This window comes from Corvus kubaryi, unplaced genomic scaffold (genome assembly GCF_017639235.1).
Source record: "Corvus kubaryi isolate FWS band 111438036 unplaced genomic scaffold, C.kubaryi_AGA036_p1.0 65015, whole genome shotgun sequence".
Taxonomy (NCBI): domain Eukaryota; kingdom Metazoa; phylum Chordata; class Aves; order Passeriformes; family Corvidae; genus Corvus; species Corvus kubaryi.
Genome location: NW_024581694.1, coordinates 14,477 through 41,868, shown reverse-complemented (window position 1 = coordinate 41,868; position 27,392 = coordinate 14,477). Strand labels below are relative to the sequence as shown.

The 27,392-nt window shown below is 41.0% G+C and overlaps 1 long non-coding RNA gene across 1 annotated transcript in view; it reads right to left on the bottom strand.

The window, feature by feature from the left end:
• LOC121672860 overlaps positions 1-27,126 on the bottom strand; it is a 71,836-nt gene extending 44,710 nt beyond the window's left edge. The window contains exon 1 of the long non-coding RNA XR_006019019.1: positions 26,926-27,126. This is a non-coding gene — a long non-coding RNA (uncharacterized LOC121672860). The remainder of the gene's footprint in view (positions 1-26,925) is intronic.
• Between the last annotated feature and the right edge of the window lie 266 nt (positions 27,127-27,392).

Sequence of the window (27,392 nt, the reverse complement as noted above, 5' to 3'; positions counted from 1 at the left end):
TTAATGCATTATTAAAGGTGTAATTACTTGGTTATTGCTCATGTAATTCTGAGTTAATTACATGACATCTAAATTCATCATTTTTATGTTTATTGAACTTTGGTAAATTCACTTTTAGCTATTGCTTGGTATTTACACCACAACTCTCTTCCACTCATTTTGAACTTAAAGGAGGTCCAGGAAGGGGAAAGGATCTACAGTCACAACAAGTCTAATTTTCTTATCAGTTTTCCATTTTCCTATGCTTTCCTTGCCTGCTGCCATTTAACCACATTGTGATTTGCTCAGTTTTCAACAGAAGAAAATTACGCTACAAGTTTTCAGATGAAGTGAAATGCTGATCCTACTGAAATCAGTGGCAAAGCTCTCAGCCTGAGTAGTGACAGGAGTTTACCCTTGTGAACACTTGTTCTGGGAGCAGAGAATGAACTGTCCCAACTGCAATGGGACACAGGATTTCCTTGGAGTTGGCATCAGCAGTCAGATGCCAAAGAGGCGTCTCCAAGAGTCAGTCATTGTAATTTCCACTCACAACATGCAGGAGAAACGTATAAATAAACAATGTACTTGAAATTCCCTTCTACTGCTATGCTTCCCCCCTGTACAATGCCTTATTTCCCACCCTGGATTTGCAAACACAGCCTCTTGTGCATCCCCCAGTTCGTACCACAGCCCTTTGCTCCCCAGGCTCCTCACTGTGTTGACCCACAGCAGGTGGAAAAGTAAATGCTGTCCATGCCACCAAATAAAAACCTTGACAAGCTCAAGTGCCATCATTATACAGTCAGTGAATCCGAGGTTATAAATCTTGCTTCATTCCCGTTTGGAAGAAAGATCTTCAATTAAGCAGAAATTGATTTTCTAATGATTTTTTTTTTTCCTGCTCATGATTGGTAGAATGTTTGAAACTGTTCCAGCCCAACAACATACAGACAGAACAATTAAACGTGTTGTAGCTGACAGCAGGACTGATTTTTAAGTCAGTGAATTCAATTTAGCCCTTTGATTTTTTGGCAAGACGTGCACCTTGCAACACTTATGAAGAAAGAAAATATTATCCTAGCTAACCTTTGCAACTCTCAAGCCAGTCAGAAAGCAAGGAGGAAATGCGATGGGGCTTGGGAAGCTGTTCTGATCTTATGGAATCCCTCACTACTCTGCAGTGCGTGTAACACTGAAATTAGTGCAGTTTCCAATTAAATAAATTACTTAAGTAGTTTGTGATGACTGAGACATTAGTGAAGGCTTGAATAAGTTATTTGGCAGATCAGATGCCACATTATCTTTGTTGATAATGATACTTAGGAAATTAGGGACCCACAATCACAGTTTTCAAGGCATATCTGAATTTTAGTGTTGATGGAAAAGACTCAAAATTGATCGATTCAAAGCCCACTAAGCTTACTTGGAGTTTTTCCATTAATTTCAAAGCTTTCCACACCAAAATTTAAGGCATAGCCCTTCTATAAAATAATACTTTCTGTGCACAGAGAACAATCAGAATAGGATTAAAATCCTATTAGATGTGAATTAAGCTAATAATTTAAACCTTACTCTACAATGATACGCTGACAGGCACTGGTTTACCTTCCAAACTCTCCAGATGTAGTTCTGATCCTACTAATTTTTTTAATAAGGTAGAATTAAAATTGAGATCCTTCCATCTACAGGACAATACTGAATGCAATTTTCTATGTTGTGTTAATAATTAGTGGAGCTCACCTTGACCCACCACCTCTGGAGGGATTTAAAAGTCATGTGGATGTGGTCCTACCTGGGGCCATGGTTTAGTGGTGGGCTTGGCAGTGCTGGGTTGGACTTGATGATATTCAAGGTCTTTTCCAACCTAAACAATTCTATGATTTCATGACACAGCTGTGACAGGGATGATACAAGCACAGGACAAAAAGACAAACTGCTCCCTGAGAAGTTGAAATGTCACTGTCAAAGCAACAGACAGGAGACTCAGAAAAATTGAGAATGCAAAGAAGCTCAGAGACAACACTATTTGTCAAGGAAGACAAGAGGCAGTATCTCACTAGCAATTTAATCCTTGCTGTAATTTTGTGGGCAACTCAGACTTGAACAAAACCACTGGAGCACAGGCCAGAGCCGAGCCAGCCTGCACCACAAGTCACAGTCATTTCAAAGCTGGACCATAGTATGTCTCCAGTTTAATCCAGTTTAATCTTTTTCATCTGTAGATGATATTGGCCAGGAGAATCTAAATCTTGCTAGAACGAGTCAGTAAAAGTAGGTGCCACGTTTCCTTGAAGCAATCAAAGTAAATCCCATTTTCTATCAGTCTAATAAGGAAAGTTTGGAGATTTTCAGCTTGCATTTCCTAGTATGTTAATTTCATCTTTGCCCACATATTATTCTGCTTGATCTGACCTGAATCTGACTTATTGCATTTCCCAAACTACTTTTCACTCAGCGGTTAATTAAAAGATTTGGTCCCTGACACACTGCTTACAGCCCCTTATTGGCACCCATTAGCCCAGCTAGACTAATTCTCCTGAAAAGCAAACCTCCTTATATTCCCAGGGTCAAAAGTTCACAGACAATTCCCTAAATCTTTAACATTCACTATTAGTTCATTATTTGAACCTACTCTGCTGTAAGAGGCTGTATTCAAATGTAGGCATAAAAAGTCATTCAAAAAAGACAGTTTCTCACACAAATTCATCACTTGCCAGTTCAGTCCGTCTCTGTCTGTACAACATTAGGACTGTACAGTGCAAGAAATATGAAACTACAGTTTTTCAGCTTTCCTATGAGCACTTTTTTGTCTGATATACAACCAACAAAGAAAGTGCATGTTCTAATTTACACTAAGCAATTAGCACACGTATCATGCCTCAAAATAACCCCAGCAGTTCTTTTTCCTGCGCACACACCCAGAGCATGGCATTGTCTTTCAGGCACACACAGGACCATAATCCATACATGGACACCAACACACACTGAAAGCAGCAGCACCTCTATTCTGACAGTCCCACTTAAATGAAGGGAGTCAAAATTCAGGAGCAGATCTCAGCTGAGGCTGTAAAGAAACACCCACTCGTGTTCACACACGCACAACCCCATTCTCTCACACATACATTTGTACACGCTTACAGACACAGTGAACTTCACCCCATTTTAGAGATAAAAGATAAACCAGAATATTGAGATTTGGATCTAGGTGGTGGAGTCCCCAAAGCCCTGAATCTCTGAGAATCTGGCTCCTGGGTTTTGGTTTGAGCCCACATTTGCTGTACTGAGATGAAACTAGAAACAAAGTCAGTAGGGCAGGTGTGTGGGAAGGGAAAAAGGCAGAGTTTAATTATTAAAGCTATGTGGCTGTGCAAGCATCCTACTTAAGAGGAGTTGTCATTAAACTCAACCTTTCCCCCTTGAACCTGGTGTCTGGAATAGCTCAGACACCAATGGTGACCTTATGTATTTCTTTTAATTATTCTGAAGTAACCTCCTCCAGCTCACTAGGAGCCCTCAGCTACTTCAAGCAAAGACATTCTAATGATTTCGATTAAATCTTGGCCTCTCCCCAGCAGAGCACAAATTAAAAGCATTACTAGGAGGATACAAGCTTCAGCGCTTGGAAGTGTTATATAAAGAATGGGGAAAGCTGCCAAGAGCTTGTTGTCATTTCATATAGAGTGGGGGATGATTAACCCCTTGCTGGAATTTCATACCCTGGCAAGATCACACGTCTCACTCCTGGGGGGTTTGCTCCTCGTGACCATCCCCCACATTACACTTTACACCCTTTTCAACTTGTTATTTGGATAATATATTCTTCCAATGAAGCACTGTCATATTTAGGCTCTGCAATGAGCTGTTATACTGACGGAATTTGGAGAAAAGAGCTCTAACTGGGCTCTACAAATCCCTTTCCAGAAGTGTTTTACCCTGTCCAATCCATGGCTGCACTTCCACACAGAATTATCATGGGTAAACCATGATGCATGCCTAAAATAAATGCACAAAAATCTTAAACAATTATCTCAACCACAAGAAGTGGGAACTAGGCATATTTGGTTTAGATCCTGGTGTCGTTATAAGCAACAGACTTGTACGTTCAGCCTCTCCTCACTTTCTTTCCCATTTCCTATCTTGTTAAAATGCAAATAATGAATCTAAATGATTGAAAAGTACTTTCAGGTATTTGGATAAAAAAGTTAAAAGGTAGATGCGAGACCAAACTGCTCCTAGAAAGGAGTAATTGTCACATAAGTCATCAAAAGCTGATTTACCCAGGCTCCTATATGCAAAAACAACATAAGCCTACAAATCCTGAACCTTCTCCTTCACATGTGACCACCCACACTCAGCAAATGAAAAAAGCCATGAAATAGTAACCAGCCATCCAATAGTAACCATCCATCTAACAACCCATCCAGTCCACCCGCTTTGCACAGCACTGTTTGACTACCTGGATGGCAGGCAGCAGCTGTTCTGCCCTCTGAGATGCTAAACCCTCCCCAATATTCAGACATGCCACATGCTCTCATGTGCAATGTAAATCAGAGGGTCAAAATTCATTCGTTTCCAGTAAAAATGTAAAATCAGTGCGAGAAAATATTCCTATGTTCAAGCTTTTGGTCTAGTATTAGAAAATCAGAGAACTAAAGCATCCCAGCAAAACCTTGTAGGATCAATCTAGAGAATATATTTTGAAAGGTGAGTGAGATAAGACACTGCTCTGGGAGGTGACGTGGGGGAGCTGACACAGCCTTGAGATGTCTCACCCTCCAGATTTATACAAATGAAATCAAGGAAGCACTAAACCAGCAGGGGATTATTATCTCTAGAGATAACTACAGACAGTTTCATTTTAAAAACAATCAGCATCATCATCACTGTATTTTCCATTTATTGAAACACAGGAATGTGAGGGAATATCCAGCTCCTTCCAGAAGTCAGAGCAACTTCCTTCCTAAAGAAAAATTTCTATAAAAAGAATCAACTCACTTCATTTGTTCGTTTTTTTTTTTTTTAATGCTGTGCTGAGCCTGTGTTTGCCCCCTGCCTGCATCTTGCCAGCCCTAGTGCTCACTGATATTCCTATTTCTACCCAACAGTAGAATACATTGGCTGCACCTTGGTGTTGTCCAGAGGAGCCCATGAAGATGCTCCAAGGGCTGGAATGCCACAGCTATGGAGACAGAGAGTTGGGGATGTTCAGCCTGGAGAACAGAAGGCTTCAGGGAGACCTTAGAGCACTTTCCAGTGCCTGAATAAGCTTAAAGAGAGATGGAGAGGGACTTTGGACAAGGGGCTGGAGTGACAGGACAAGAGGGAATGGCTTTAAACTGACAGTCTCAGATCAGATATTAGAAAGGAATCCTTCCCTGTGAGGGTGCGGAGGCCCTGGCACAGGGTACCCAGAGAAGTTGTGGCTGCCCCTGGAGCCCTGGAAGTGTCCAGGGCCAGGCTGGACAGGGCTTGGAGCACCCTGGGACAGTGGAAAGTGTCCCTGCCATGGCAGGGGTTTGGAATGAGATAACCCCTATGGTCCCTTCCAAACCAAACCAGTCTATGATTCCATGATCTTAATTTAAAGGATAAGGATGTAATTGCCCAGATTACGTAGAAGAGTTTAAACCTACATTAATGCCACGAAACCAGATTTCGCTCAGCTGAGTGGTGTGAATTTTTCTTTGCTTCCTTTCTTTCTTTCCTTCGCTACCAAAGACCTTCTCAGTGTCCTTACTCTCTCTTCCTTTAACACCCATTTGTTATTTGGCATTGAAAAGAGAGGGGAAAATCCAAAATTCAAATCACAACTTCAGTTTTGCAGTGAGAACATGCAGATTGCCAACGTTTTACATGAACACACTTTGTATTTTTCAACTGGCACTACTTTAAAATTGTTTGAAAAAGTTCCACTTTCTCTCAATAAAAGCTCTGAAGCCACTTCAGAAACAGAAGTACAGGGCTGAAGGTAAGAAGAGGAGAGGGTAGAAAGATTATTAACCATATGTAATAATCACTGCACAAAAAAAGTGCTTAAATATGTCTTTTTCTTTGATCCCTCATTTTTACCCTCCTGTTGCAATGCACCAATGCTGTTCTGCTGAGCAACTCAAGTTGAATATTCCTTAATATAATAAGAAATCCCCAATCAATTATCATGTCAAATCAGGAAATAATTCCCTACACTACATCAAAAAGACCCACTCCTACCTTTTGTCAGTCACTGGATTGAAATAAAGAGGTAGCTGCACACAAAGCAAGCTGTCATGTCAAACAATACATCCTTCACTCATTTGAGATATAAACACATTAAAATGTGGCAGGAGGAAAAGAGTCAGTCGAACCTGTTTAATGGAATTGGCTAATTGGATAAATTACACTTTGATAATGATGATAATCATTGAGGAGACATCTTGTCCCATAGTTCTGCTGTTCTGTACTTTGCTTGCTACTTCCCCTTCTCACTTGATTCCTTGTGCTAGAAAATGCAGTGTAAAACACCTAAAGGACCCAGCTCTGCTTGACTGAAGGTTTCATCCACACCCCTTTATGTAACCCAGGGTTTTGGAGTTGTAAGAAACTCAGTAAATTGGGATTGTAGTCACAATAAGCAAACACAGTCCTCAGAATCACGTTCCAGAAGATGATGGGAAACTGAAAAATTACTTGCTCTGAATACATATCACTTTTATCACACACAAAATTCCTTCTATGAATTCATATTGCTGGAAAACATGTAGGCTGGAATAAATAATATTAACCAGCCTGCCATTAGCATATGGCAGGCACACACTTTGAGAAAACTTTGACACTAAGCAAACATTTAATAATTAGTGTTAACTATCCATTAATAGAATTGATATATACATTTAATAATCAGTGTAATTATCCATTTATAGAATTTAAATATTTGGTTCTAAAATAATAATTAAAAAAAAACCAGGCATTTTTACTAAATAATCTGTCTTCCTGATACAAGCCAAGTAGAAATTTAACAAATACATGATTAAAAAATTACATATCTTTCACCATTGTGCTAATTCACTCTCATTAACACTGCACAGAAATCAATGCAGCATGAATGGGGTTGACTTCCAACTCAGACAAGTTTCTTGAGCCCAAAGTTTGAAGAGCAAGAACATTTGGAGGCATGAAACCCTCACTTCCACGCTCCATTCCCCAGGGGTGCAGTCAGCACGGGCAACACCCACCCTCCCCTGCCCAGCATCCCCCTTGCCCCAGCAGCAGCAGCCTGCACTGGTACACTGCCAGGCCAAGTTTAAAATAACAAAATTCCATCTATTTATTTGCTTTTTACAGCAAAAGTCCAAGCAGAACAGCCATCAAGGGAAACTTAAAATCAAACTGCAGCTTAGGGTCTGGATGCAAGGAAAAATGCTGACCTGGTTGGAAATGAAGAGATACCACCGACTTTCTGCTCATATTCTTCATGCCCCAACCATCCTAAACGACTCTCAATCACAGCCCCATTCAGAACCAGACATGTCCAAATTGTACACAGAGTAAAACATTACAAGGAACAATGTGAATCCTGTTATGGGTCATTGGATTTTTTGTGATTATTAAGATAAACTCTGAGAGACAAAAGCTTAACAAGTCTGCAGAAAAGAGAAAAGGCCCTGTGATAATTGATTTAAGATGAAAATTGATCAAGTAGTTTTTATAAGGCATAAAAAGATGGTATTTTCAAAGAGTAATAAAAATTACAAATATTCATTTCTTATATCCCCTTAAGACACATGAGGAGCAGCCAGCCAAGATCTCCTTATCAGATGGTTGGCACCATCCAACAGAAGCAGGCTTCATTTGCAATTTGATTTGTACAGCACAGGGTTGAAATGAAGGCCAGTGAATTTCTGAATTACTACATTATATGCATCCAGCCTGGAACTCCTTTTATCGAAATGTATTTTGTGGTCTAAAGTATCTTTTAGTCACACAATAGTTGACTAAAAAGTGAATGGTTTTAATGATGTTTACTGCTATTACTTGAAGGTATAGGAAAGGGGGAGTTGGTTCACTGGCTAATTCAGCCAATTTTATTTTTCCTGTCATTTTGGAAACGTGTAGAAGTTCATGCTTGGCAAGGTTCATGGTCTGGCAGTTCTGCAAGATGCAATCTTTTAAAATCAGGACTTGGGAGCACAGAATTTAATGTTTAGAGGGAGCTCTGTTGTTTGGCTCCTGAGAATTCCTCAGGATGCAGTGAACATCTTGCCTTTCCTCTTGCAGCATCAAAAGCATCTTACACCACTGTGTAACAGCAGATGACCAAGATGAGTAACTTACACGTAACACCGTGGTGTGAGGAGACCAGTATCTGTGAAAAAGCAGTTGAATAAATAAAGCCCACATGAAAAACATAATGGTGCTCTAAAGTGATTTGCCTTCCTTTCCCTTCTCATGCACAGGTGATTTGCTACTGCAGTGTCCAAGCAACACCACTTAGAATAAACTGTCAGACCAAATCTGCTGTTCCTTCCTTCCTTTGGCCAGAGGAGTCTTCACTCCTGTTCCAGCCACACATCAGCTGCAGGCTGAAGTGAAGCCTGTTCCTGTTTTCTCAGTTATTCCCCAAACAGCATCTCTCAAAAGACTTTCTTTGCTCTTGGGTATTTTTTTTTCCCATCTTCAAACAGGTAAAACAAATTAGTGATCAGGCAAGTCATACTTTGAAATGCCTAGAGGTGAAAGGAGGAAACAGGCAAAGGAGGAGTAGGAAAAGAAAAGGATTCAACTCCATAAAATAAACCCTTCTAAATGGTTTGGGATTTCACTTCCATTCGAAGGGTTGTGCACATGCAAGGAATTCCTGGGGCGATTTTCCTTCAGGTTCCCAGTGGACAAGTAATATTTCAAGGAAAGACAGGTTGCCTTGCTGGTATCCTCAGCCTCTCTCCCATCCCCTCCTGACAGGAGGTGTTTGCAGGGTGCTTTAGAGAAACACAAACACTAATCCAAAAAGCAGTTGGGGAGCGGGAGTGGAAAATTCCTAAATTCTTAACCATGCAACATGCAGTGTATCAACAGCTTTTGTGAGAGCTTTTGAAAACATCAACAGGCCATGCAGCTCCCAGCACTTTGCAAAACAAATGTACTCTGATATTAAGGCCGCAGAGGTGACTTTGTCAACCAGCAGAAAACATGACAACAGCAAAGCAGGGAATGTGGGGGAAGTTGTTTGGAATTTTTATTATTGTCAACTATGGAGATGAAAACACAGACAGAATTCGGCATCTACTCCCACAGGAAAATTGCATTCAGCCCGGAAGTCTACTTGAAAAGAAAAACAACAAATAACAGAAAATGAGCAGGAAAAAACAAAGGCTTTCAAGCCAATTTCTCCATTCCCTATTTGGTGTAAGTCTGTGAGAAGGAAAGAAAAAGTTAAGTTTAAGGCATCTTTTCATCTTCTGTCCTCACCCCCAGATCAGATAAGACCAGTTTAGCAGCTTGAGCTAATCCTACCTGTGTGTGGTTTAACCCAGACCCCAAAAAGGGAGGTCCCACTTCCCTGTAAGTTGTGAGGTGCCCTGAATGAATTGCAGAACCCCTTCAATCAGCACTTCAGGGAGCAAAACCAGTACGAAAATAAGCTTAATAAAGTATTTTCCTGCCTGAATTACCTCCACTCAGGATTGCAGTGGAGGAAGTGGGAGCTTCCCAAAGGAAGGGCAGGAGAGGGGATGGAGGGGGGCTGTTCCTGGGGGTGCCAACAAGCTGCTGTGTCTCCTGGGCTGCAGTGCCATGGGTACCCTATTCCCTGTGACAGTGACACTTCCTGGGGATGCCAGAGGTCAGTGTATCCCTGCCATGCCCCTCTCACACCCTGTCCCTGAAGATGATCACCATCACACAGGAATACACACACTGTCAAACACCAGCCTGCTTAACAGCTGATTTATGACTCCAAAAGTGTCACAAAATACTGCAGGTATAATTTGAGGGTTGATTCTGAGCACCACCACTACCCACACTTACCTTCCCTCCCACCCACAGCTGTTAGTGCAAGTAGTTTTAAGGAATCACTATGAAATGATGCCATATATAAATAAACTCCATAAAATGAAAAGAAGTGAGTGGAAAAGTGGAATGCAGATATTAGACAAGATCACCTCAGAGATCTAACTCAAGCATCAGATCTGCAAATAACTGTCAGCCCAACCAGGGTGAGGAAAGAGAATTATCAAGATGTCACTGAGAATGAGGCCCATGGGGGACACAACCTCCTTAAACCATCTTCTCTACAAGCACCAGAACAGCTGCACTGGAGCAACCTTAGAGCAGTCCAAGATGGGCTTTTTACACCTCCCAAAACCCTTCAGTGTCCATGCCATTCAGAGGACTTTTAAGCCAACCTTCTCCTAAAACACATTCTCCTCAGTGCTTAAACTGCAGGTCAGCCCAGGAACAAAACCAAGTGGAAACTCTTTGCACACATATTGTTTTAAAGTGGGTGGGAAGAAACCTAAAAGGAATTTCAGTTCTTTGGGGCTAATAATGTTCAAAGACAAGAGCAGCTTTTTGTATCAGGCTTCCATCTGGGCTGTACCCAGGATTCCCATCTCAAAGTCAATGAACCTTGCAACGTTTTATCTTATAGCCCTCAAAGGCAGTAGCACGTTGAGTATAATCCATTTTTTAAATGCACAAAACAAAGGAATATATTTTCCATATGTTTGTCACATGTTTCATTCAAGCCCCATTGCCAACTCTTAGCACAGCTGATGTGCAGTGGATTTGTAGGGCCTGACCTTGAAAGAGTTTTAGTCTTAGCTGTGCATTTCTGTTTAATTTGTGCACAGCCACTGCAATTGTTTGTATGCACTGAGCAACTATGCCTGAAAACATCTATTTCTCAAATAGGTAACTGCAATCCCATCATATAGGATAAGCTGTACAGCGCAGCTATGAAAGTTTGTTAATTCTTTTTTATTCTTTTTAAAGAACATATGTACACAGAGTAAGGACTACAGAAACTACCTACAGGGTAAAGCAATATGTTACAGATTCACCACTTGTGTATAGCAGCAATGTGGGTTTTATCACTACAGTGTTTGAACTTTCTCCTATTAAACAGTTCCTTCTCCAAATATAAGAGAAATAAATCTTATTAGTTTACATGGATTTATCTAGTGTGTGGAAACCAAATAATGTTTTCACTTTTAGATTACTGAGTTTTGTTAAACTATGTTCTGACTGCAAGTATCTTTTCTAGAACTGAAGCTTGAATTTTTTTACATAAATTATTTAGCTGATAGCATATTCAAACAAAAAGTAGAATGCTGTTCAATACAATTTTTTTTTCATTTTTCTCTAGCACAATTCCACAAAATTATTTCTTTTTCCTTCAGCCTAAGAAGAGAAACTGAAATTCATCTTAGGTAAAAGGGAAAGCAGAGACACTGTACGCTTGATTTTCATAGTTACCTTCCCAATAAGAAACAGCCTTGGGGTGAATGCCATTTCTAAGGTGCCTATACTGCACAAACAGAACAGAAAAACCCCCCAGCCACCAGGGACCCATGTACAAAATTCTTCATTCTCAATCTGTAAAAAAAAAATAGAGCAGAACCAGTAGAGAAATTCAACTACACTCTTGTGAGTAAGGAATAGAGCAGATTAATCCATTGCAATCTCCTCTGCACCAGGCTCCAGACCTCAGTTCTGGTTCTGCCACCATTGCTGCTGCAAGGTCTCGAGCAAGTCACATCAGCTGCCATTTTCCCAAACCTGTTCCAGTTTGGGGTTTGATTTTCTGTTTGGATTGGAGGCTTTCCAAGTCAGGAACTGGATGTCATGACTAAACCAGTTTACCACTACCAAGGGTCAGCTCTCCACTATGGCCCCAGTTCCACTGCCTTCATATCTGGTTACAGAGAGGCCAGATCCCCTTCTACCTTTTCAAATAATTACCTTTAACATGTGATGAGTGGGCACAGCCCAAATCATTTAATGATCCTGAAGATGGTTTAATGATCCTAAAAGACCCATGGAGACCTGAGAGCGCAAAATTATCTTGAGCAGCCAAAGCAGCAAGTCCCTGGGCTTTTCTCCCTCTATGACGAGGAGCAGGGAGTAAGTTTCTGACCATACACATTCACATATCTTCAGAACTAGGGAAACTTCAGTTTGGGTTACTTGGGGAAAAATTACCTCTGTACAGCAAAAAAATTAAGCCCAAGCCCCCCATGTTCAGCCAAAGCCTGCTCACTCACACACAGCTGAGCTGGTTCCTCAGTCTGCCCAGGGTCAAAGGCAGTCATGCAGCAAACTCCTGCCTGGAGTCGGTGTTTTCAAGCCTGTGTCCCTTCACTACAGCCAAGAAAAACGTCCTCCCACAATTCTCTGAAGAATCCTTCCATTCACATCATCTTTCCTGTTACTTCCTCCATGTTCTTACTTTGGGTATAAATGCCCTACGTAATACAAGAGTGTACACTTCCTACCCTCCTAAAATTCTCTCACTGATGGAAGTGGATTTGTTCTGCCCCAATCAAACCAGAATACTCTGAGAACTAGGGAAGGATGAGTTGTTTCAGACCCTGCTCCAAAGGGTTAAGAACTTTAAAGGCCCTACAGGCAACTGCTGCTGAAGCACATCCTGTCTCTACTGCTGCACTTCTGGTAAAGTACCTGACTATAAAACAGCTCCCTTGTTAATCAGGTATTTTCTGTTTCATTTGCAAATGCTTCCAGCTGCTGTGGATGCCAGTGGCAGTACTACAGCTGCATACACAATCCTCCACTGCACCTCTGCACACCAATTTTTGCAACAAATCCTCATTACCCAGCACGAAGGTGGACACTCCACCTTGTACTACAAGGTCCCTGTGCAAGTTATTAATGATTAAAAGCAATTTCCTACCTTTATGTTCACATCTCCATTGCCCATGCACTTTGAAAAACAGAATCTAATACAAATGACATGGCTTTCAAAAGTTTCTGCTCTACCCCTGGGCAAAAAACAATAAACACCTTGATGGAGCTTTTATCAATCAATTTTCATTTAGTTTCTTTCTATTAAAAAGTCTTAAGATGCTATACTGAACACAGGGAGCAACAGCAATGTACTTCAAGGTAAAACAACAGTATTACTCAAAACAATGTGAATGGTATGTTCTGCAATTTGTGGAGTTGATCCCATTGATCACCTTTATTGCAAATCACAGCCTATCATGGGATTAATTTGTTTTTTCAAATATAAAGCAGAGGACATTACCTTGAAAGGATTTTATTCTGTATTAAATCGGTGAAGTAGCAAATACTATTTGATATACATTTACCAAATAAGAGCAGCTATACATATCAGGCAGCCCACAATGTCACAAAATTATGGCTTCATTTCCTGAGGGAGTAGCTATGAAGGTGCAGGCTTCCTAGTCCTAATAAAATTCTAATTATTATATAAATAGTCGGACCCTGAATTAATTTAAAAGCTTGACCTCATCTGAGCCAGGGGTGTAAATCCAGAGAAGTTCCTATGAAGTTCCTCTGATTTTTACATCAATCTGTTTGAAATCAGAAACTTGGCCCAAAATGCTAAAAAGCACAGAACAGCTGCCTATTGATGTCTGCATAGATTTGAAAGCTTGATGCAACAGCGTTAGCATATTGATTTGTTACCCCCTAGGAATTTGCGAGAAAAGAAATAAAAATTCAGTGTTTGATCCCAAATCTGAACGAACTTCAGGGCTTGCTTACAGTTTGGTACAGAAAAACAAAGCAAGGGAGATAAGAATGTACAGATTTCAGCTCGTACCAGGCAGTTACAAATGGGCTGCACTGACCACAAAGAAGACAAGAGGCTCTTTTAAGTTAAAAGAAGAAAAGAAACACGGGTTGGAAATTATTTTCTTAGAGTGAAACATCTTGCAATGAAATGATTGAATACTGAGGAATCCAATTACTATTGTTGTGGGGAAAGAAGCCTTTACAAATGGGCTGTTTAAACAGAAAAGCAATCTTATTAAAGATTTCTTCATCAAACCTAAGGTCTCATTGGAATTACAGATCACTTAGGAACCAGTGTGACAGGCATCTAACATGGGGCTGGACCCAGCTTCTACTCAAGAAAACTGAAAAAGTCCCAGTGATCTCAAAAAGCAGGGCCTGAGACAACCTAATCTGGTAAAAAAAAAATTTTAAAAGCTTGGATTTACAATTAGTCCTGCTGCTGGTGTTGGGAATCCATTGATTGTAACTGAGGATGAACTCAGAACTGGAACAATTCAAGGGAAAACACTTTGCCTATCTCCCATTATTTGAGTAAAAGCAGGTTCTTTTCTATCCAAACTCCAGGGATCTTTCAAAACTGATTTGTGTGTTCTGAATTTCAACGGGTCACTCAAAATCCTGGCCATACTTTGGGCTAATCATCCAGAACTGAGGGGGCTGAATTCCCATGTCCCAGAGCTGGCAGTGGGCTATTCTAAGATTCTGCACTGAAAATTATGCTATGATGCCAGAACAACTTGGAATCTCAATATTTTACCTTCACAGCACTTCAAGGAGCAGAATATTAGACTTCACCCTAGGTTTCAAAATTACACAGTCAAAAATTCAGGGGCTGGAAACTGCTCCTGATTTTTTTTTTTAACAGAAGATGCAGTGAAAGGATTGCATGACATAAAACTGTTTCTGCTTCTATGAGCCCAGATAAGTCAGTTCCACAAATGTGTGAGGCACTATCACTTGCCAGACACAAATATCAGCCACCAAGATGGGGAAGTTTCCATCTTGCTTCTCCTCTCTGCCCTGTCCCTGGTCATGGGTCCCTCCCATTCCTTTTCTCTCCATGGGCATTCACCACCCCCAGCCATAACCTGGTGCAACTCTTTTCCATCCCATGGTCATACTTTACCTATAACACAGTAGCAAGTAGAAGCCTCCTGTGCTGAGGACTGCAAAATGGAGAGAACAAGCAGATAATCTGCTTCCCCAACAGATCACACCCTCATAGTCCCCTTTTGCATCTCAACATATGTTAAACTGTCCATTCAAGATTTCAAATTCCCTTTTTTTCGCTTTAGCCATTTACTCCTCCATCCCTACTTTATCACCCCAGTAAGTTGCTGATAATTATTTATTTAAATAGAAATTAAAACACATGAAAGCACTTAACATCACGTCCTTAAAACCAAACCAGTTTGCCCTGCACCTGAACAAGCATGAAACTGGTACTGTGTAATAACCACAACCATGTAATTTCAAAGCTTTCTCTCATCACATACCCTGATTCTGTGTTGGGAGGAGCACTTAAACTCAATCAATGCCCATGGGAAGCAGACCAGCTGCTCTTTGCTGCTGTGAACAGAGTGATCAAAATATTTTCCTGCTCAGTATTTAAATCTTGGCTACTTAAGTCTACCCAACAGGACATGGAGTGCCAGCTCTGAGCCTGACCCACTATTTCCAGGCATGGCTCTGCAGTATTCCCTGAGGTTTGCAACTCAAACAGCTCATTCTGGGAGCCCTTTACGTGCAGATAGAGGCTGTGGTGAGCAATTCTGTGAGGTTCAAGAGCAGGTTAAGCTGTGTATATAGACAGAGTGAAATCCTCATCTTCAATTGGGAAGTTAAGCATTTCCTCAAAAAATATCATAAATAACAGTGACAGAAATTGTGTGCCAGCTCCTCATTTTGGTACTGACACAGGTGTGGAACTGTGCTTGCACCTGAGTTTTCTGTGAACTAGTTAACATTTCCATTGGACTTTTCATAAAAATAAAATAAAATAAAATCATCAGACAACTCTTCTAGCATAACTGCACTTTCCAGCACAGCTTCCAAAGCTGGAAACATGGGTCAACACTGGAAATATTTCACATGGCACCTAACCAGTGTGGAAACAAATGCCAAGCATGATCTAGTGTCATCCAGATTAGCTCCTGCTGGTGCTTGGATTCAAATTAATGGGTTACCCTCCCAGCAAATGTCACAGGAAAACCTTGCCAGGAAACAGCTTACAAAAAAAAAAAAAAAAATCCTACTTCATCTTGAATGAGGGATTCCATTTCACTGAACGTTCCTTCCCATAGCCTCCATCTGAGCACAGCTTGGGAAATACTTTTGGGAAATGAGATCAAACAGCATAAACACCAACTTACACGAGGAACCAACAAGGCAACTGAGAACCCAAAAGTATCAAGAAAACTCCTGCCCTTTGAGCTTATTCCTGCTCTTTAATATTTCTGATTACTTTCAAAATAGTGAAAGCTATTACCTTTCAGAAAGGACAAATTTACCACCAAGCACCTTTGATTGCCTTTGCCTTTGTTCCTGTTCTACAGGAGGTTTAAACTCTGACAAACATCTAGGATGGGAGGATACTTCCCACAGTGTCTAAAAATTGAGACAACTTCCTGAAAATCTTACTGACCAGAGGGAAAGGACTGTCAGTTTTTCCTCACTGTACCTTACCTACAAAGTTTCCACCTTCAAACAGACAAGATTTCCATTTTAATTACCTTTGATTACCTTAAAGTAGGTAAGTTTCCTCTTTTGGATCCAAAAGGTAAACAGGTAGGGAATTGGTCTTTTCCCTGTGATATTCCTCCCCCAGTTTAACTCCTTGGCCTGGCATCTTTCTCTCACAGATGCCAAAGTACACCAAAAACGGGGCAAGGATGTGCAGGTGGGGATAAGGATGGAAGGACTGACTCCTTTGATGGGAGCTGGGGATTAGAATATCATGAATGGCACCCTGAGCTAACCCACCTTGTTCTCCTACAGCCCAAACTCCCCAGCTGTATTTGAAGTAATTCTGAAGAAGTGATAACCTCAGCACAGCCATTTGTAGAGTAGAGCTTTCCAAAGGTGCCACAGCAAGAAGTAATACTTGTCTAGTATAATTTCATGCAAATGATGGAGCTCCTTTCCCCACCACAAAATAGGGGAACTTAAATTTATTGAGTTAATTTCTTTTATTGGGAAGCCTATCTGATGACATGTTCTGGGTTTCCTCTATCGACAGGAAAACTAGAAACTCCCGTTCTCTTTTTGAGTGAGATTTCCTGCAAAATGAGATTACAGCAAAAGGAAAGTTATTAAATAATGCAGTACTCAATTAAATGCTATGAGCTGTAACAGTGGACCTTGACTAAACACATTTGGATTACTTTAATAGAGCTCGGATTCTATGAAATCAAATGTACTGTTAATCAACCATAATAGAAAATTTTCAAAGACTTTTGGATGAAATGCAGAACCCTTCTAGCTACTCTGAGATACTATTTCTCTGAACCAGCACTGGGAATTCAAGCAGGTGGGTGCTGTAACCCTTCTGCCAGATTCTTCTCAGCGAAACCAGGAAAGAAGTAAGTTTGGGTCAATTTTATTTGCCTCCCTGTGGTGAAATTCTGTGCTCAGTGTTATGAAACAACACCTGTGAAATGCCGCAGAGACCAGTGAGGCAGTGGTGACCAATGGACATTCTGCAGATAAATTATTGTAACTTCTCCAGGTGACACCAGAAGTTGTACTCAGAGCTGCCTGCACTAGTGCTGGGCATTCAAGGCTACCCAGCTGCATCAGCATCAATTCAGAGACCTGACAGTAACCTTGGGAAGGGTTGAGCTCACCCCTTTTCTCACTAAGCTGGAGCTGGGAGAAAACCTGTGCACAACCTTCTGAACAAAAGAAATAGGAGACTCCTTCCTGCAAGGTGGAAACGTTACGTTTACTTAATATTAAATATCAAATATTACTTACATTCACTTAATATTAAATGTAACCTAAAATTAATCTGTTTCAGGAATCAAAATTCCTTGGCTCTTAATGTATTTAGACTGGGGAGAAAATAGTTAAAGAACAGTTTACTTATTATCTTTTCTGCTGTTTGTTTACTCCTGTATGCCAGATGGCTTGGACCGTGAAAACAGATCCACGAGATGACACATAATCCTGCAAATATTCAGTGCCAGGACCTCCAATGGAGCTTGCTAGAAGTCCCATGCACATGGTGCCTGAATGACTATTTCATTTCTGTTTATAATCAGCTTCACTTTCTCATTCTCACAAATTAACAAAGTATTGCCACATTCAGGCTGCAGATAAAGAATGTACATCCCACACGTAGCTGTTCTATAAATTGTCTTAAATAGGATCAGAAAATACTGTTTGTGTTATGGCTCTCCACAGCCCACTTTGCCTACCAAGTCTCTAGATTTTTTTCCTTTTTAATACTTTTAAAGTTGTTTCTAGAGGTGACTTCCCCTTCCTGGTTCATCTGATCTTCTGCTGTGAATTAACAATGATGTTGAACCGTTGGCATCACACTGATTTCCATTGCATAGAATCATTTAGGGTGGAGAAGACCTGCTGTCAGTTTACACAGGAAAGATGGGAGCAGCACATCGCCCAGGATTGCCAGACAAACACTTAGCACCAGCGAGAAATGAGTGTCCTTCTCTCCCTGACCACGGGGCCCTTTCCACCTTCAGGGATCACCTCACCAGGGCTTTCCTGCAGCTCTCAGGGGAGCCACACACAGCCTCTGCCTCAGTCTGAGTTACTGCTTTGCTCCTGCCTTCCCTGTTTCACCTCACCCTTCCCAGAGCAGCACCTGGGCAGGTACCTCCTGCATGTCCTCGTTAGGGTCTGAGGACCCCACCTGCAGTGAAAGACCCACCTGCAGCAGAAGCAGCTGAGCTGGAACAGCATCTCTAACCAAACACAAGTGTGTGAGGTGCTGAGAAACTCAAAGGTTACCACATCCTCATGCACAGGTTCACCAGCTTCCCCTCCAGATGGGGCGAGGCCTCCCAGACAAACACCTGCAGCACTTCTCCACGCCCCTGCTCTCCTGGATCTGCCTCAGTAAAGCTTTGAGAGTCTTAAGCAACTTCACAAACAGCCTAAACAACTGTAAATAAATTCATGCTCCCTCAAAACGTTAAAGAAAAGGGGGTTCTCAAAGGGATAAGGTACAATTAAACACCCACAGCTCAGTGGTCTTTAAAGCCACAGTGTTATTAAATCAATCCTGTCTGTGGCAAATTAAAAAACACAGAAGTCTTCTTCGAAGCTGCCTTCCAGGATTTCTCTGTGGGGGAATCCCTCTCCTTGTCTGCCCACCCATCATTGATACTAAACTGATTCCAAAAGTGTCAAACAGTGTCAGGACCAGGTGCATGTTCAGTGTTGTATAGGCAGAGGCAGGCATCACCTCTCTGCCCACGGGAATATGGCCTTCTTTATTTCCTGAAAAGTACTGAATTATCAGCTGAGGATGTTTGGTAACACCAAAAAAAGAGTGCATATGTATTATCATGGTGCAAGGCTACACTCGGATTTCCTTGCCACTACTGTGAAGATCTACAACTATGAAAAGCAGAAGAAAATAACAGGACAGGGTAAAAAAAAAAAAAAAAAAAAAAAACAAAAAAACAACTAGAAGGCAAGAAGAAGATGCTGAGAGTAATTCTATGGTATTTTGTAGGTGTAAATCTGTAAATCACACCTAGTAATATATTAAGTTTTAAAATTATATGCCAGCTGCATCTGTCCAAATGTATCAACGCCTAATGAAGTCAAGACAACTAGAGTGAAACAACACCATTTTGTAAGGTAAAACTTTTCCTTTCCATTACTTTATCTGCATTTAACCTCCTAGAGGCTTCAGCCCAGCACAAGCCCACAGAATTAAATTCATTATTATTCATTATTCAAACACCATCCCTTTGTTTCCTGGAATAGCTTTGTAGCCTGGAGTCAAATGAGCTAAAGTAAAATTATGTGACTTGGCATTGAAAATATATTACCTCAGCTGCCAGAACGGATTTAGCAGAATATGTGCGCAGTTCGTCACTTCTTCCACAACTGCCTTCGTGCACACAAAGGGGTATGACAGCCCCTGAGTTATGAGAGGCCATTCTAGGGGCTGTGATGGATTAGATTGTTTCATGCACTGACTTAAGATCTCATTTCCTGCAACATTCACAAGTGCTTTCTCCACGGCTGAATAGAAACCTGTTCTGTCCTATGTATATTGCCTTCCCTTGTTAGCCAGGGGAAGCTATAGATGTGGGGAATTCACACTAGAAGAGCTCCCACTTGCTCAGGGATTTAGGCAAAGTCTCCAAGCAGGCTGAGACATTTAAGAAGTGACAAGCGGGTTCTGCCCGTGCTTTTTATTGAGTCCTAATCGATTTACTCTAGAATAAGGGGAACAGTGAGCTGCTTGCAGTGAGAACAGAGTGGGAAGAAAATTCTAATCACAGCTCTGACAGGTCTCACTTTGCAAATCTTAAACTACAGAACCCCAGCTATTAACAGGGGGACGACAGGATGAACTCTTCATCTGGGGCCTTCTGCACATTGCTAAATCCACTCTTACCAGATGCTACAGTCTGACAAGGTGTAAGTGTAATTTTAGGCACAGTACTACTAAATCAAAAGTGCCCAGACACAATACTAACTCAGCTGGGCATCTGTATGGCATAGAATCATGGAATCATGGAATGGTTTGGGTTGGAAAAGACCTTAAAGATAATCTAATTACAGACCAAACTGTGGGCAGAGACATCAAGGCCAGGTTGCCCAGTGTGCTGTGGTCTCACTGTGCAGGTCCAAAATCATACACTCCCTCCTGGAGCCTGCAAGCTGGGAAGAAAACAGCCCCAGGGTGGCTTCCACCCTGCAGTCTGGCGAACTTGTCAGAGACACCAGCACTCCCACTGCAGATCCCACTCGGATCTGCACCCTGGGTGATGGGGCAGTGCATGACCCTGTTCCCAGCCAGAGCTGAGCCACACTCCAGAGAGCCACATGTGAAACACAGCTAACAGCTGCCCTCAGCCCACCACTGAGATTAATTTCACCCATTAAAGCATTAACAATTGAAACTGTACTAACCTGACAAATACTGCCACTAATATTTTTTTAAGTCCTAGAAACTCACCAACTACATCAAAATAAATACAGATGGGAAAGTGTAACCACTCAGAAGTTCTTGCATCATGCAGTGACAACCAACCAAAGACCACAAGCACAGGCTAACACATAATCACAGGCTAATCAGCTGGATTTTTCCCCTGTTCCCTCTGCTTGAGCTATATCATAATAGAATCTATGAACTGCAAGGTACATGGTAATTAATCTTTGAACTACTTGTTAACTTAAAGCATGAGTGGAATATTAAGTCAAATGTGTTTGCAATCACTGTCTTTAATAAAGGTGTGTGGAAAAATTACCAACAGAATGGAGAAAGAAAAAAAAAAAAGACCCAAAACAAAGCACAGAGCATCATCCTCTCCCAGCCTAAATAGGGGGTAAAGGGGGCTAAATAAAGTCAGTAGTAAAAACAGTCTCTTGAGAAGTTCTAGGCTTAATTTAACCTAGTGCATCGTTAGCTGGAGGTGCCCTCGGGTAATACAATTACAAGAAGGCCACCAAAATAGGCTTTCCCACTGGAGAATTCACTGCCTGTTCACTGCAAACCTGGCACGTGAAGGAAGGAATTTTTTAAAAGTGTCTTCTTCCTCCAGCCTCTGAGTTAGATGAGGAAAGGAGAAAGGGAGAACACAAACACACACACACACTCCTCTCTCCTTCATGCATTTTTTAGTGCAAAGATGGCAACAACAATATTAACAAAAATTAACGTAGGCAGGCGTGGGGAAAATATAATACACTGGGAAAGAGATGCTCAGGGAAGCCAGGCTAGTTTATAAAGAGGAATCTGGAAGGCTGAGCAAAAAGAGACCTTGATAACTATTTTTATGGAACATTAAAAGTTTGAGGACTTTTTTTTTCCCCCAGTTCTGAGCAATGCTGGAGACCAGAATGCCAAGCTAATGTTTACTATCATCAATATGTCTTTCATATGTTGCTAGTCCATCACTGCACTGTACATGTGCCACAAAACAGATTCTGAAACATGTTTGTAATTTGCATTAACAAGAGCTCCATTCTATACATATTCAATAGCCCAAAAGATACCACATAATCCAGGCTAATTTTATCCCACCTGTTTCCCACCCTCTCTCTCTGCCTTTCCACCACATTTTTAAACTGTTTAGCTCAGGGCTAATTGGATTCAATGGAAAGTTTTCTATACAGTTCAATGAAGAGTAGGTTCAACCATAAGACAAAAGTTAATCAGCTTAGTTCTAGTTAGCATGCACTTAATACTGAACACATGTGCAACAGATTTGCTGAAAAGATAGATTTAAGCATGGGCTTTCAGGCCTCTTCAAAGTACAGCCTAAAAAAAATAAAATCCTAAAATACTGCACAACTACCAAAATATTCAACTGTTTCAACAGGCTATTTGACACATTCTTGCTAATTCTGAACAGAACATTATGAAGCTATTTGGTTTTACACTTAAATGTCCATCAGTATACAGTTATGGTACAGAAGCATGACAAAGGGAGATTATTCAAATCATTTTTGCACATCTTGGTAGCAGAATATAAAGGGTTGGGACTATCAGATCAAATTTGTGGAACAACCAGATATTCTGTAGGATCTGTTACTGAAATGGCTCATTTATTGGTCACAACCAAAAGTCAGAGACTTGGGTGCACAAATGCAGAAATACTGCATTTACACACAAGTAGAAGCAGAGTACCAATAAGGATTGACAGGGTTGGCTGGCTCTTTTTCCAGCAAGTGTTTCCACATCCCTGTTCTAATCGTTCCCCTAATTTTTCTTAGTTCTCTTTCTTTCTATTGAGTCTGAAAAAAGTATGCCACCAGTCACCAAATATATGAACGTAAGGTGGAGCTTTGCTCTGTGACACCACTGCTTTGGACTTTACTTGAGGTGAAGAGACTGCTCGGGGTGATGACCTGGGGACACAGGGCTATTACAGGACACACAGTGCAAAGTGCCAATACAAATTGTTTCCGCTGTAAGAGGATAACATTTGGGGGGTTGGGGGGGGGGGCTGTGTTCTCTTCTTTCAGGGAAATGATGAGCTGAGGTAAAACCTCCTCATTTTTCAGACAATTTTATATATATATATAGTATGTATTATAAAAACATTGGTATATTGCCATGAATATGTTATTTATAATATCCTATATTACTATAATTATATTACTATAGTATCTTATTAAATGCAAAGAGATATGCCTAGTTGCAATGTAGTTATTAGATGTCCAATTTCAATTGATTGTCAAGAACATAGTCATTAAGATTAAACATCTGTTTAATAGGTATATCTTATTACATAGTTGTACTTAAGTCCACAGGCAAAATCTGATTTAACATGAGACATAGTTTAAATAAACTAATTATGCAAGCATGATCTAAAACCAAGCTAAACATGGACCTTTAAAAATGACACATGAATTTAATCAAAGCCAGAGCCTCAAAGTGAGCAGAACTTAACCACTGGCCTGACTCATGCATGTGTTTTGATTTCACAGCTGAAACCAGTAAAGCCAGCACCCTCTGGGGGCTTCCTGACTCAACAATGCCTCCCCCACCCACAGATTACAAAGCAGCAAGTTGTCTCTTTGGTTCGAATTACAGGAAACATCGCTGTGCTCTGTTTGGGAAAGTGCAAGCCATCACCTCTCCAACAGTAGTGGAGTCTCTGGAGGTTTGGTCTGAAGGCTCAAGGTTGGCTCAGTCAAGGGGCTTGCCCAAACACAAACAGGTGCTCCCATAAAGCCCTCTCACTCCATCAGCCCCCACCCCAAGATCCCACCCAACAGGAGGTACCAGACCCATCACAGACCCCCGTCCCGTGCAGGTTTATCATTTGTCCAAATTACCAACTTAATGCTCCCAACTGCATGAAAAAATGTGGGTGTAAGAGGGTGGGCAAACCTGGCTTTCTGCAAAGGCATGGCAAGGAAGATGCAGTCTGGCTGATCAACAAACTAAATCCTGCCCCTACAGCCCAAAACCAAGGTCCAGCAACATAACATACAGAAATTCCTTACCCAAGTGAGGAAAGCCCAGTCTGGTTTATTTTCTGCTAAATTTAGGACTTAAGGGGAATAAATCACATATTTGGATCCAAGAAGACTAAAAAGTGTTTCCATAAACTCAAAGCAGGTCTCAGACAAACCTCACTAATATTTTTTCCTGTTTTATTAACGGCCACACCATCAGAAGGCTCGGCTCTGAGTCTCCAGGGAAATAATCCTACGTGCCTTATTGACAGTGGGAGACTGGCTGAGCTTTTTGATGCATCCATACCTCAGTTCTTTCAATCCTTGATGATTTTCTCAAGAACTCTAGCTTATTGCCACAGGAGAAATAGAGCTAGTCAGGAAACCAGATATCAATTATTTAAGTTTCGGAATTTTTTCCATCTGGATTCAGAAATCAGCTTCATGTCATGGAAGTGAAATTCAACTTTAATATTGAAATATGTCATTTCCAGAATGAATTACGATCTCTCAGATGTCCAAATACCTTCCTAGAGGACTACAGCAAGTCAAACAGCCTTGGTTGCTACAGCCCAAGCCTGACAAAATTTTTGTTGGCTTCAGCATCACCCATCCCTGCCAAGCAAGGGTGAAATAGCATCTCAGTAATTTTGCCATTACCACTCCATGTTGAAAAGTGTCACATTCATTTTCAAATCTGTCACAGCCATTTGGCAATTAAAGACCTCCGAGATCCAAAGGCCTGTGAAAACCGCAGGTCACTGGCAATAGGTTAAAACACGGATATCGTGAATGGTTTGGGTTGGAAAAGACCTCAAAGATCAACTAATTCCAACCCCCTGCCACAGGCAGGGATACCTTCCACTAGACCAGGTTGCTCTGAACTCCATCCAACCTGGCCTTGAACACTTCCAGGGATGGAGAATACACAACCTGGGCCAGTTCCTTTCTACCCTTATAGTAAAGAATTTCTTCCTAATATGTAATCGAAACCTGCCCTCCCTTCCCCTTCAGGCCTTCTCCCCTTTTCCTATCACTCCATGCCCTTGTGGAAATTCCCTCTCCCCAGAGGAAGACAGGTGAGGATCTGGGAGCCCAGAAACACCATTCCCCCAGCCCCAGTTCCCTACACCAGGGTGATATTCCCAAATTCACTTGTTCCTCTTCAGCCCACCAGAACTGGCCAGGCTCAGGGCTGAGGTGACTATGGACAACTCTGACTATTGGATTGGCAACTCTTTGCTTCAGCTTCACAAACAACTGAAACAAAATCTGACGGGACCTCAGAAAAACAAACTTTCTACCAAAACTTGTGTGTTTCCCATGGGAAGTCCTCCAAATTTAATAGTTTCTATAAAATCTTAATGTGTATCAAGTCAGTGAGTTCTAATGGATGAAACAAAGAGTTTCCATGAATTTTTTTTTTTGTTTGACTTCAATTTTTTCCCAAAACAGCTTCATCTTTTTCAAGAATGTACGTCTAGTGCTATAGCAATGCCGAAAACCTCAAAAACAAATGCGGGTGCACCCCCTTGATACGTAGGCCAGAAAAATGTCAGATTTTTTGTTCTCATGGTTTTTAATTGCTTAGAGATGGCAGTGCTGGCAATTGATGCTATGGAATGCTACTTCTTTTCCCACATCTCAGTAATTGTTCTAATGACCTCCTTGCAACATATTGGTGGAAATGTCAGATTTCATGACAGATATAAAATTCGTGTGATTGCCAGTAAAGCAGTATAAAGACTCCAAAAAATATCCCACAAATATTTCCCCACATTTTTTCATACAGCCATGTCAGGACTACCCACAAGCTTTTGTATTCGTTGCATGAATTGAATGCCCACATCCCATCAGAAGACAGAGATTTTCAAGGGCTTCCAAAAGTCAATGGATACTTTCGTATAGCTTTATGAAACAAATATTTAGCTCCCATTTGCCAAACCTGTGACTTTTAGAGTGTAACATATATTAAACACTGAAAGAAAACGTATTATCTGAACTAATAATATAAATAATACCTGTGTCTCCAAAAATGTTTCCGGTGTTGTCTACCCAAACCATTAAACTCATTAAAGATACCTTCTTACTGCATTCTGAGCTGCTACACCAACAGGGTGAGTACAAATAGCATAATAAAATATCCAAACTCCACCTCGTGATGTTCCCTCAGCTGTGCAGGAAGGATATCTATGTATTTCTTAGCTGCGAGTGACATAAGCTATTCTTAACAGGTACACTGCAGAGATCAATTCCTAAATTAAAACTACCTCAGGCTCAAGCTTGACATTGTGGATGAAATCACATTTTCTAGCTGGTTTAGGGTTTTGTTCTATTTTGATTCTCCTCATTAGATACAATGTCCTGAAATAAAGAGCCAATAATTCTCCTCAAACTGGTTCCGAAGTCTTTTTATCCAAGACTCCATCTCTTCTTTAAAATAAATTTTAAAAAATACAAATTAAATTACCCTCCATGTCACAAGTTCACTGTTTCCTGCAGTAGAAAAGCCTGTGTTTCCAGTGTCATTCCACTTCAGTGCCATGGGTGTCATGAAGTACCCGTTGCACTTCTCTGTAGCAGCTCCAGCTCCAAGGAGCTTTAGGCACAACTGTACAAAACACCCCAACTCAGTGCATCTTCTGGCTACTTACAGGAACAAGCAGTGAGTTTTGGCAACACCTTGGATAAATAAAGATGTTATATCCAAGGGCTGAATCATTAATTTAATCTAATCAATAATTTAAATTGGTGCTTCATTCATCACTCTCTTTGGAAGCTTTCAGAGATGGTAGAACCATGCAAGCTCTCCACAGGAGTAACTGAAAACTACACTGAAAATAAGTGCAATGTCCAGGCAGACATTCAAGAACAGGTTTAACCCAAGGTGCTGCACTGGTTCCACTCAGACAGCCCCTGCCCTGCCCCTGGAAAGCACTGCCAAAGCCAATTGAATTTATAGAAATCTCTGAGAATTCTAATCTAATATCAGGAAAAATCCAAACCAAACAAACTCAAAAACTCCCACACCAGTATAGTTTTTCCAACATTTTGAAAACATTATTTTACCTCTTTCCAGTATAAATGGAATTAGCAGCAAAGTCCAAATCTGAAAGTGTTTGAAAGCTCGTCCCAGTCCTGGGCCATTTCTTATCTGCTTCTTTCATGCTCTGGGCCAATGGCTATAATATGCCAGCATTATTTTCCCAAATTTGAAGAGCCTCTGACCTTCAGGAGAGCTTTCCATACCTGCATCTGGATCTGATTGCTGAGAACCTGGCTCACCTCTGTTAAAGATGTACTAAGGTCTTGGATTCACGTCCTGCATTCCTCTGCAACCCAGAGAGTCTGCCATGATTAATGTGCTCTGAATGAAAACCATAAGAACCAAAAATGATTTGCAACTGATTCATTAAAATAGCATTCATCATGATAATTGATTGGTTAATTAATTATGGCCATAATGCAGATGTCATCTGTGTTTCCATCGGAATTCTTTAGTAGTTTCCGAATTCATTCATTATAGCCTGGCGAGT